Source organism: Schistocerca serialis, chromosome 2, assembly GCF_023864345.2.
Source record: "Schistocerca serialis cubense isolate TAMUIC-IGC-003099 chromosome 2, iqSchSeri2.2, whole genome shotgun sequence".
NCBI lineage: Eukaryota > Metazoa > Arthropoda > Insecta > Orthoptera > Acrididae > Schistocerca > Schistocerca serialis.
In genome coordinates, this window is record NC_064639.1 from 1,108,446,657 (window position 1) to 1,108,458,853 (window position 12,197).

The 12,197-nt window shown below is 39.5% G+C and overlaps 1 protein-coding gene across 5 annotated transcripts in view; it reads right to left on the reverse strand.

Moving 5' to 3' along the window:
• Positions 1 to 12,197, reverse strand: part of LOC126458565 (coiled-coil domain-containing protein 39) — a 502,134-nt gene that overhangs the window by 243,955 nt on the left and 245,982 nt on the right. The window lies entirely within an intron of this gene.

The window sequence follows — 12,197 nt, forward strand, 5'->3', positions numbered from 1 at the left end:
TCACATAATGACACTCTTAGAGGGAAAATGGCTTCAGAAACAATTATGCAAGCTGTTCCAAACCTGAGAAATCAAATGAACAAAGAATTTGATTGAATATACAATGATTGGTTCATACTGTTGACAGATTTTCTCAAATGAATGAAAAGTTTGATCAGATGTGCTATATCTGCAGGTATCAGATATTGGTGTGCACATTGGAGTTCTGGAAGAAATGGAGGAACCCACTAGGTGGGAGAGCCAGCCTGCAGAAGAGTAACCCAAACTATGCAAAGCTGTCACCACAACAATGACAACAGGGCCAAGACCAGTGGAGAGACATATCCAAGCCACGACCAAAGAGAATAACTGGGTGTCAAGCTAGGTAGTTATCAAACAGACCTAGTACAGTGAAGATAGATCCAAAAGTATCAGGCATGAGAACTGAACTGACCGGCAGTACACTGGACGCTGCCTATATACTGTCCACATGAAAAGCTACTGGTTGCAGTACTCACATGGTGAGATGGTGTTGCTCTCACCTAGCAAGCACAATGCACTACAGCCGCAGTGTCTGTCCCCTAACAGCTATCTACATCCATCTCTTCTGGCTGGAATTTAACCTCTGTGGCACCTTATACCAGAAGATGGATAACAGATTTTCTAGCTTTAATGATAAACTACATGATTTTGGTTCTCATTTCAATCAAAATAGAAATAACAGCATATAATGAAGGGGTAAAAAATCACAACACCAAGAAATAATTAATGCAGAGTAATGAAATATTAGGAATACACTTGTCTAAGTAATATATGTAAGTGATTAACATTGCAAGATCACAGGTTAATGTGAGTGTGAGATAAGCCATTGTAAATCTGAAATGTTGGTACATTAATTACTTGTGTAACCACCAGAATGTTAAATACGAACATTGTGTTATACACGTGCTGGATGTCAGTTTGTGGGATGGAGTTCCATTCCTGTTGCACTTGGTCAGTCAATACAGGGACGGATAGAGCTGGTTGTGGATGACATTCGAGTTGTTGTCCAATAATATCCTGTATATGCTCAATTGGAGGCAGATCTGGTGATCAAGCAGGCTAAGACAACATGTCAACACTGTGTAGAGCATGTTGTGTTATCCAGTTGGAAAACACCCCTAGAATCCTGTTCATGAATGGCAGCACAATAGCAGGCTGGTGATTCCTCAGGAAAACCTGGAATTCTTAGGGAATTACATTTTACCTTGAAAAATCAGGGAAATCTCAGGGAATTTCAGAAATTTCATAAAATCTCAAGGAATTCTGCATTTTTAACAAAGCATTGTAATTTAATGGCTCTTATCTTGGTACAACTCCATTTCTTGATGTTCCAACCAAATATCAAAGGGCACTGTAGCAAGTATCGATAAGGAGATCACACATTATCACCAACATACTTTTGGTTCTTGTTTCGAAACCAGAGGTTGGCTGTATGTCCCCTGTACTTCCCGGTAGGATTCTTCAAATCACTGCCTCAGGAATATTGGAGTTCTTGAACTTATGGAACTTTACTGGCATGAAATACATTTATGGATATATCTGCGTACAATTTTACACCTTATTCAAAACTTACTAATTTCAAAATATGTGAAGTCTCACAGCCCACCAATATCTTTTATGTGTTTTCCTTTTTTCTGTTTTGCAAGGACAAAATGTAATTATTTTCACTCAGAACTGCAATTGCACTGGCCTTGATTCATGTTTATGTTGTTTACGTTGGCTGTGTATGAGTTAAATTTAAAGTTGTCTTGAATGTGTCAGTGTCACACTGTAAATATCGGCCAATGTTGGCACCAATGTGCAGTCGAAGGGAACAGAGTCTTGCGTTACAACATTGTTTGACACATAACAAGTGTTTTGTGAAATATGGTTTTTTTAAAGTTAATACGCTCCAGTGATTAAATTTTATTCTCAAATTTTAATCATTACAAGAAAGGTGAGGTTAAAATATTGTTTTCAGTATAACATTTACTGTGTGTTTTCACAGCTAACTTTAGCAAATATGCATTTTCAACATATTATTTGAAGTCAATGTAAAATGCATTACACATCTTATGTAAAATAAAATTGATAAACCAAGTTACAGTATATAAACTAGCTAGATCCATGTTCACATGATATCTCAGCACACGTATTTAAATCTTATTCCTGCTAATTTGAACATATCTTACACTTTTTCTTTTTTGCAGTGTTTAGTTTCTAATCCCCTAGCATATTTTCTGCTTGTAGTTAAATGTTCATGTTTTTGGAAAAGTTTGTTTAAGTTGTTGATGTTAAAAAGATAATTATTAATCTGCTTTAATGAAAGGGAAGTAGATAGGTTCAACATCATTACGAGTTCTTAAGCTGTGTATATACTGAACTTGAAACATGTTTTCAAAACATATTTCTGTTTGCTACTTATGGACTCCATTTTGAAACCTGTTTTGAAATATGGAAAAAAGTATCCATAGCAATGTCAGTATGGATAAAAGGAAACAATTCTTCAGGTGGCTAATACACGTCATCTGCTCACTGCCGCACAGCATTAGTGCATGTTTATATGTTGGACCACCCACGAACCATGGACCTTGCCATTGGTGGGGAGGCTTGCATGCCTCAGCAATACAGATGGCCGTACTGTAGGTGCAACCACAACGGAGGGGTATCTGTTGAGAGGCCAGACAAACGTGTGGTTCCTGATGAGGGGCAGCAGCCTTTACAGTAGTTGCAGGGGCAACAGTCTGGATGATTGACTGATCTGGCCTTGTAACACTAACCAAAACAGCCTTGCTGTGCTGGTACTGCGAACGGCTGAAAGCAAGGGGAAACTACAGCCGTAATTTTTCCCGAGGGCATGCAGCTTTACAGTATGGCTAAATGATGATGGCGTCCTCTTGGGTAAAATATTCCGGAGGTAAAATAGTTCCTCATTCCGATCTTCGGGCGGGGACTACTCAAGAGGACAGCGTTATCAGGAGAAAGAAAACTGGCGTTCTATGGATCGCAGCGTGGAATGTCAGATCCCTTAATCGGGCAGGTAAGTTAGAAAATTTAAAAAGGGAAATGGATAGGTTAAAGTTAGATATAGTGGAAATTAGTGAAGTTCGGTGGCAGGAGGAACAAGACTTTTGGTCAGGCAAATACAGGGTTATAAATACAAAATCAAATAGGGGTAATGCAGGAGTAGGTTTAATAGTGAATAAAAAAATAGGAGTGCGGGTAAGCTACTACAAACAGCATAGGGAACACATTATTGTGGCCAAGATAACACGAAGCCCACGCCTACTACAGTAGTACAAGTTTATATGCCAACTAGCTCTGCAGATGATGAAGAAATTGATGAAGTGTACGATGAGATAAAAGAAATTATTCAGGTAGTGAAAGGAGACAAAAATTTAATAGTCATGGGTGACTGGAATTCGAGATTAGGAAAAGGGAGAGAAGGAAACACATTAAGTGAATATGGATTGGGGGTAAGATACGAAAGAGGAAGCCGTCTGGTAGAATTTTGCACAGAGAATAATTAATCATAGCTAACACTTGGTTCAAGAATCACAGAAGAAGGTTGTATACATGGAAGAATCCTGGAGATACTAGAAGGTATCAGATAGATTATATAATGGTAAGACAGAGATTTAGGAACCAGGTTTTAAATTGTAAGACATTTCCAGGGGCAGATGTGGACTCTGACCACAATCTATTGGTTATGAACTGTAGATTAAAACTGAAGAAACTGCAAAAAGGTGGGAATTTAAGGAGATGGGACCTGGATAAACTGACAAAACCAGAGGTTGTACACAGTTTCAGCAAGAGCATACGGGAACAATTGACACGAATTGGGGAAAGAAATACAGTAGAAGAAGAATGGGTAGCACTGAGGGATGAAGTAGTGAAGGCAGCAGAGGATCAAGTAGGTAAAAAGACGAGGGCTAGTAGAAATCCTTGGGTAACAGAAGATATATTAAATTTAATTGATGAAAGGAGAAAATATAAAAATGCAGTAAATGAAGCAGGTAAAAAGGAATACAAACGTCTCAAAAATGAGATCAACAGGAAGTGCAAAATGGCTAAACAGTGATAGCTAGAGGACAAATGTAAGGATGTAGAGGCATATCTCACTAGGGGTAAGATAGATACTGCGTACAGGAAAATTTAAAGAGACCTTTGGAGAAAAGAGAACCACTTGTATTAGTATCAAGAGCTCAGATGGAAACCCAGTTCTAAGCAAAGAAGGGAAAGCAGAAAGTTGGAAGGAGTATATAGAGGGTCTATACAAGGGCGATGTACTTGAGGACAGTATTATGGAAATGGAAGAGGATGTAGATGAAGATGAAATGGGAGATAGGATACTGCGTGAAGAGTTTGACAGAGCACTGAAAGACCTGAGTCGAAACAAGGCCCCGGGAGTAGACAACATTCCATTAGAACTACTGACGGCCTTGGAAGAGCAGTTGAATGGAATGGACAGTGTCTTAAAAGGAGGATATAAGATGAACATCAACAAAAGCAAAACGAGGATAATGGAATGTAGTCGAATTAAATCGGGTGATGCTGCGGGAATTAGATTAGGAAATGAGATGCTTAAAGTAGTAAGGGAGTTTTGCTATTTGGGGAGCAAAATAACTGATGATGGTCGAAGTAGAGAGGATATAAAATGTAGACTGGCAATGGCAAGGAAAGCGTTTCTCAAGAAGAGAAATTTGTTAACATCAAGTATAGATTTAAGTGTCAGGAAGTCGTTTCTGAAAGTATTTGTATGGAGTGTAGCTATGTATGGAAGTGAAACATGGACGACAAATAGTTCGGACAAGAAGAGAATAGAAGCTTTCGAAATGTGGTGCTACAGAAGAATGCTGAAGATTAGATGGGTAGATCACATAACCAATGAGGAGGTACTGAATAGAATTGGGGAGAAGAGGAGTTTGTGGCACAACTTGACAAGAAGAAGGGAGCGGTTGGTAGGACATGTTCTGAGGCATCAAGGGATCACAAATTTAGCATTGGAGGACAGCATGGAGGGTAAAAATCATAGAGGGAGACCAAGAGATGAATACACTAAGCAGATTCAAAAGGACGTAGGTTGCAGTAAGTACTGGGAGATGAAGAAGCTTGCACAGGATAGAGTAGCATGGAGAGCTGCATCAAACCAGTCTCAGGACTGAAGACCAAAGACCACAACAACAACAACAACAACAACATATGCTGGAATGTGTCTGATGTACAGAGTTGATTCGTGTTGTTTGTCTGCTTGTTGTAGAGAGGTTTTATATATATATATATGCATATTATAAAATTTTTATTCAGTTGGGATGATTCCGCATAAATCATCAAAAATTATATATATATATATATATATATATATATATATATATATATATATATATATATATATATATATATATATATATATATATATGATATCAATACAATAGAAGGAAACATTCCACGTGGGAAAAATGATATATAAAAACAAAGATGAGGTGACTTACCGAACAAAAGCGCTGGCAGGTCGATAGACACACAAACAAACACAAACATACACACAAAATTCAAGCTTTCGCAACAAACTGTTGCCTCATCAGGAAAGAGGGAAAGAGAGGGGAAGACGAAAGGAAGTGGGTTTTAAGGGAGAGGGTAAGGAGTCATTCCAATCCCGGGAGCGGAAAGACTTACCTTAGGGGGAAAAAAGGACAGGTATACACTAGCACACACGCACATATCCATCCACACATACAGACACAAGCAGACATATTTAAAGACAAAGAGTTTGGGCAGAGATGTCAGTCGAGGCAGAAGTGTAGAGGCAAAGAAGTTGTTGAAAGACAGGTGAGGTATGAGTGGCGGCAACTTGAAATTAGCGGAGGTTGAGGCCTGGCGGATGACGAGAAGAGAGGATATACTGAAGGGCAAGTTCCCATCTCCGGAGTTCGGATAGGTTGGTGTTGGTGGGAAGTATCCAGATAACCCGGATGGTGTAACACTGTGCCAAGATGTGCTGGCTGTGCACCAAGGCATGTTTAGCCACAGGGTGATCCTCATTACCAACGAACACTGTCTGCCTGTGTCCATTCATGCGAATGGACAGTTTGTTGCTGGTCATTCCCACATAGAATGCATCACAGTGTAGGCAGGTCAGTTGGTAAATCACGTGGGTGCTTTCACACGTGGCTCTGCCTTTGATTGTGTACACCTTCCGGGTTACAGGACTGGAGTAGGTGGTGGTGGGAGGGTGCATGGGACAGGTTTTGCATCGGGGGCGGTTACAAGGATAGGAGCCAGAGGGTAGGGAAGGTGGTTTGGGGATTTCATAGGGATGAACTAACAGGTTACGAAGGTTAGGTGGACGGCGGAAAGACACTCTTGGCGGAGTGGGGAGGATTTCATGAAGGATGGATCTCATTTCAGGGCAGGATTTGAGGAAGTCGTATCCCTGCTGGAGAGCCACATTCAGAGTCTGGTCCAGTCCCGGAAAGTATCCTGTCACAAGTGGGGCACTTTTGTGGTTCTTCTGTGGGGGATTCTGGGTTTGAGGGGACGAGGAAGTGGCTCTGGTTATTTGCTTCTGTACCAGGTCGGGAGGGTAGTTGCGGGATGCGAAAGCTGTTTTCAGGTTGTTGGTGTAATGATTCAGGGATTCCGGACTGGAGCAGATTCGTTTGCCACGAAGAATTAGGCTGTAGGGAAGGGACCGTTTGATGTGGAATGGGTGGCAGCTGTCATAATGGAGGTACTGCTGCTTGTTGGTGGGTTTGATGTGGACGGATGTGTGAAGTTGGCCATTGGACAGGTGGAGGTCAACGTCAAGGAAAGTGGCATGGGATTTGGAGTAGGACCAGGTGAATCTGATGGAACCAAAGGAGTTGAGGTTGGAGAGGAAATTCTGGAGTTCTTCTTCACTGTGAGTCCAGATCATGAAGATGTCATCAATAAATCTGTACCAAACTTTGGGTTGGCAGACTTGGGTAACCAAGAAGGCTTCCTCTAAGCGACCCATGAATAGGTTGGCGTACGAGGGGGCCATCCTGGTACCCATGGCTGTTCCCTTTAATTGTTGGTATGTCTGGCCTTCAAAAGTGAAGAAGTTGTGGGTCAGGATGAAGCTGGCTAAGGTAATGAGGAAAGAGGTTTTAGGTAGGGTGGCAGGCAGGTGATCGGCGTGTTTTTTATATATATATATATATATATATATATATATATATATATATATATATATATATATATATATATATATATATATAAAAACAAAGATGAGGTGACTTACCGAACAAAAGCACTGGCAGGTCGATAGACACACAAACATACACACAAAATTCAAGCTTTCGCAACAAACTGTTGCCTCATCAGGAAAGAGGGAAGGAGAGGGGAAGACGAAAGGAAGTGGGTTTTAAGGGAGAGGGTAAGGAGTCATTCCAATCCCGGGAGCGGAAAGACTTACCTTAGGGGGAAAAAAGGGACAGGTATACACTCGCACACACGCACATATCCATCCACATCATATATATGTGGAGTGGTCAATGCAGAAGATAGTCGAGTTATTACATATCGCTGTACCAGGCTGAGGTCTGCTTGTTGAATGTGTGGAGCAAGGAGTAAAAGAACAGCACAAGAAAGGCCCTCAGTAGTGAATTGCTGCTACGTTCATTCTCCTGCCACATTCATAAGCAACCCGGAAAGTAACGACACTTTTGAGGAAATAATTTTTGATGATTTATGCGGAATCATCCCAACTGAATAAAAATTTTATAATATGCATATTTAACAATGTTTTTCATTTAGTTACCATTGTACAAACCTTCAGGACTTCCACCAATGCCCTCCTAATTTCAGGTACTATTTGGAATTCAAAATCAGTGGATGACATCCAAGTGAAGCTAATGAAAACCAGAGCTGTCTTCCATGTTTGGCTCCTGTGGCAAGTTATTACCACCAGTTCTTCTCTACCTTCTCTGCCTTTTATTTTGTTTGTGTGAACTTTCTTAGAGTATTAATAGTTCAGCACCAAGTATCATTACAGTTTCCTCATAATTAGACATAATTTACCAGACGATACAAAAACTATATGACAGTGTTACAGATGAAGGGTATACACTGCAAGAAATCATTGCCACCTGTTTGGATGGAAACTTGAAACAAAGATGGAAACATGTCACAAAATGCCACAGGAAACATATCTTGAGCACTAATATATTTCCTGTGACAGTGTGTACACAGCTTAAACACGGTAATGAAGAGTGAGGGGGGGAGGGATGGAGGGAGGGAGGGGGGGAGGGGGGGAGGGGGGGAGAGGGAGAGAGAGAGAGAGAGAGAAAGAGAGAGAGAGAGAGAGAGACTTAAAATGGTGTAAGTATTATGTTCTTCTTTAACAGATTAATAGTGTTACAACATCTAATTTCAAGACATTTTATCAAGTTATCTGGAAAGTCGCACAAATTTAAAAGACTGGCTTGAACCTGTGCCCAGTCAACCTAGTTCAGCTTTTGCAGTTACTGCTGTAGCCAAATATCATTAAGTAATATGAGACATCAGGTGTTTTCTAGCCACATGAAGGGGAAATAGCATACACAACGTCCTTTAAATACGAGAACATTGTCTCAAATGAAAGTGTTTTTTCAGCCAAAAAAGTCAACTGCTATTCTGTCACCTAGTACTTCTGAGTCACACATTTCTTTATCATCATCTTCAGAATCTAAAGTATCTCTGCTATCTTGAACAGCAAATCATCCATACAGACTTGCAGAATTTCTATTGAAAGCAGATGTAACAATGGCAGAAATTCTCTGATGTGTTGAAGTAGTTATGACATACAAACCACTTTGTGAGGCTTAAAGGATGTTGCTGTAACTCAAGAATGTGTAAAGACAGTGATACAGCCAGCAAGATCCAACTTAAGCGAGGTAAGGTAGGATACATTCTTATATTCAGAACTGTGCCTTATTTTAATCAACAGTTGCTCGGGTTGCTGATGATAGCCCGTTATCTTGTTCTTGGTTTTGATGAATCACTGAAAAAAATTGTAAGACACATGCAAATGGATGTAAATACAACATTTTTAGATGAAGATAAGAAAGAGAGGACAATAAGATGGCTTACTTCCTGTTTTCTTGGTCGTTCCAGAGCTACTGACCTTTTATCTTCTTTCATTGATGTAACAAGAGACATACTGAAGATAAAGGTTCTCCAAGAGTTCAAGGGATGGGCCAAATGTGAATTGGTTGTTTCTAAAAGAATATAAAGCATATTCAGCAGAGTTGAAACTGCTAGATATTGGTAGCTGTGGGCTTAATTACACGCGTAACACTTTCAAAGATGCAATCAAGGCAACACTTTGGCGCATTGCATTATTTTTGAGAGACTTGAATAGTTTGTTCAACAATATCCCAGCCAGAAGAGCATTATATACTCAGTATTCAGGCTCCACTGTTTTTCCAAAAAAATTTGTTGTATATTAGATGGCTGGAGAATTCCTCAGTTGCTGGAAGAGCAATCGATATCACACCAAACATGAATAAATTTCCTGAGGACATGAAGAAGGATAAGAATGAACCAAAGAGTGAAAGTTTCATGTTGGTAAGTTTATTAATGATCCATTGCTGTGTGCCAAACTTGCTTTTTACAAGCCATTAGCCTGCAATATTGCATCTTTCAAAACACAGTTCCAGACAAGTGCTCCATTAACTCCATTTCTCCACAGAGCTTTTGTATCTACAGTAAATACAATATAAGGATATTTTATGAAGGCAGAGATATTAGAAAAAAGCAAATTAACCAAATTAGCTGATGCCAAGGAAGGAAAAAAAATTGTTACCTGCAGAAAACACAATTCCAGGTTTTGACAACAGTAAAGAATGAAATAAAACCAGTTTGGATGTAAGAACTGTCGACAAGAATTTAAGACAAGTCTTCAAACACTTGCCGTGAAACTTAATAACAGGTGATCCTTAAACCACACACTGACACTTGACCCACATTTGATTGTGTCAAACGTCAGTTCGGCAAAATCATGTCTTGATAAGGTGCTTTGTGCTCTCACAGAAAGTAATCACCTAAGTGAAACTGCAAAAAGATAATCTAATGCATGAATTCAAGGACCTGACTTATCTATCAAATATTATCAATTCTTTTAAGGAATACAGCCATTCTGAAAAAATAGAGTTGATCATTTCTGGCAGGATTTCCTTAGTGATAAATACCAAAATTTGATGGTTGTCATGGAATTTATTTTGTGGTCTTTCCCATGGAAATGCTAACACTGAAAGAGGCATTTCGGTTAATGGAGAATGCCTCTTTGAAAACACAAGGGAGAAATCAGCTGTTACACATAGGCAAATATAGGATGCTGTGTCCAATATAGGAGGCAATGACAGCTTGGATATTCCAAAATTTCTTATTCACAGCATAAGGAATCCACACTCATGTTATGTAGAATATCTCAAAGAACAACACCTTGCAGAAGAGGAGAGCATTTTAGAAAATAGAAAAAAAAAGACTTGAAAGTGACAGAGTTGGAAACAAAGCATTTGAAAAGTTTTTGAAAGTGCTACAAAAGAAGTGCTTGCATTTGAAGAACAAATAAGGCTTTACAAAATTAGATAACTACACTGTGACAATGTATTTGTTTCACAAATAGTAAAATTATCTGAAAAATTCAAAATTTTGCTCCTCTAGCAAATTTCTAAGTAGACATTTTGTGTGTTTTGAGTTGGGAGTTGAATGTTTCAAGAAACCCTTGGACCAGCACAAATGTAGCATTTAAATCAGAAATCTGTATAAGTACACATTATTTGTTATTCAAAATAGTGTTTAAAGCGTTTTTTCTGTTTTTGCAGAAAACTGTATTATGTTTGTATAAGCCCGATAATTTGTAAATAGATTTCTATCAATTTAATATTTTTGGTTTTGTTGTGAGTGGCCTTTTATCAGCAATTTTTAACCACTTCATTGTGAGCCTTCTATAATAGTATTGTTTTTCCCTAAACTATAGGTATATACAACACTTCACCTCAAACATTATTTTATGCTATAAAGTTCCATTCCTTGTAAGTGAGGACCATTACTTATTAACTTCTGTAATAATGATATATGAGAAAGAAATGAATATATTCACCTGAAAATTTGTAATACTTACCCTGCAAATATATGGTATTCTCGGGGATCTCATATAAGTGGTGGTAGGAGGGTGCATAGGGCAAGTCTCACAGTTGGAATGGTCACAGGGATAGGAGCCGTAAGGTAGGGAGATTGGTGCACAAGGAGCATAGGATATTGCGAAGATTGGGAGGGCGACAAAAAGGTATTCTAGGTGTGGTGGGCAAAATCTCAGACAGAATGAATCTCATTTCAGGGTATGATTTTAGGAAGTCATGGGCCTGTCAAAGTAGCTGATTAACACATTCCTGATCAGGATAATACTGGGTGACAAGTGGTGTGCTCCGAAGTTGTTTTTTCGAGGGATCAGCAGTGCCAGGATTGGATGTGATGGCCCGGGAAATCTGCTTTTGGACCAGGTGGGTGGGGTAATTATGTCCAGTGCAGGTTGGTGTGAGAATGGTGGTGTATTGCTGTAAAAAGTCTGCATCCGAACAACTATGTTTGCCTCAAATGCCAAGGCTGTAAGGGAGGGAATGCTTGACATAAAAGGCATGGCAATTGTCAAAATGTAAGTACTGTTATTTGTTTGTAGTTTAATGTGGACAGAATTATGTAGCTGGCCTTCGGTGAGGATGAAATCAACTTTAAGGAAAGTGGCACGGGATCTAGAGTAGGATCATATTAAATTTAACTGGGAGAATGTATTCAGAGATTCCAGGAATTTTAATAGGTCAGCCTCACCATGAGTCCATACAGCAAAGATGTCATGAATGTATCTAAACCAAACCAGGGGCTGAAGGCGACCCATGAAAAGTTTGGCATAGGAAGGACCCATCCTGGTTTGCACAGCTATAACCCTGATCTGTTTCTGTGTCTGCCCTTCAAAGGTGAATTAGCTGTCGGTAAGTATAAAGCTGATTAAGGTGAGCAGGAAGGATATCAAAGGTTTGAAATCAGGTGATTGGTGACTGAGGAAATAGTAAGCAGCACAGAGACCATGTACACGGGGGATGTTGGTATACAACGATTTGGCATCAATGGTGACAAGCAAGGTGTGTGGTGGAAATGGGATGCGCATGGATTTCAGACAAACTAGGAAATGATTG